This window comes from Camelina sativa, unplaced genomic scaffold (assembly GCF_000633955.1).
Source record: "Camelina sativa cultivar DH55 unplaced genomic scaffold, Cs unpScaffold11590, whole genome shotgun sequence".
NCBI lineage: Eukaryota > Viridiplantae > Streptophyta > Magnoliopsida > Brassicales > Brassicaceae > Camelina > Camelina sativa.
Window position 1 is genome coordinate 1 of NW_010932635.1, and position 368 is coordinate 368.

Sequence of the window (368 nt, forward strand, 5' to 3'; positions counted from 1 at the left end):
TGCTTCAGATCCAGCGACAGAGATCATATCCGCCCAAGACACTGAGATAAGAGAGATTGTAAACATTAGCACCAAGGCGCATGACAGGAAACATGTCTTTAGTATACTGCATAGTTCAAATAGTAAATACCTGGTTGTATCTCATCAACATTAACCTTCGCTTTTGCTAGAACCTAACAAAAGAATTCATCTATCAAGAAGATTAGTTATTCGAATGTAACATATTTGACAAACTTATGATATAAGAGCAATAAAAAGGCAGTTACATAGATGCGAAATTACATGTTTATATGCTCACGCTAACAGATTAATAGAGAGGGATTTAGTGCCTTTAAGGATTTCTTCAAACCTGTGTTTTCAGGTCTCTC

General features: G+C 35.9%; 1 long non-coding RNA gene across 2 annotated transcripts; it reads right to left on the reverse strand.

Annotated features, from left to right (window-relative positions):
- Nucleotides 1–368, reverse strand: LOC104775291. 2 transcript variants are annotated; one of them, XR_002037310.1, is made up of 3 exons: nt 283–368; nt 131–173; nt 1–41 (listed from the first exon to the last, which is right to left on the reverse strand). It is a non-coding gene; the product is annotated as an uncharacterized LOC104775291 (long non-coding RNA). The 2 variants fall into 2 exon arrangements; XR_002037309.1 differs by having other exon boundaries at nt 131–190.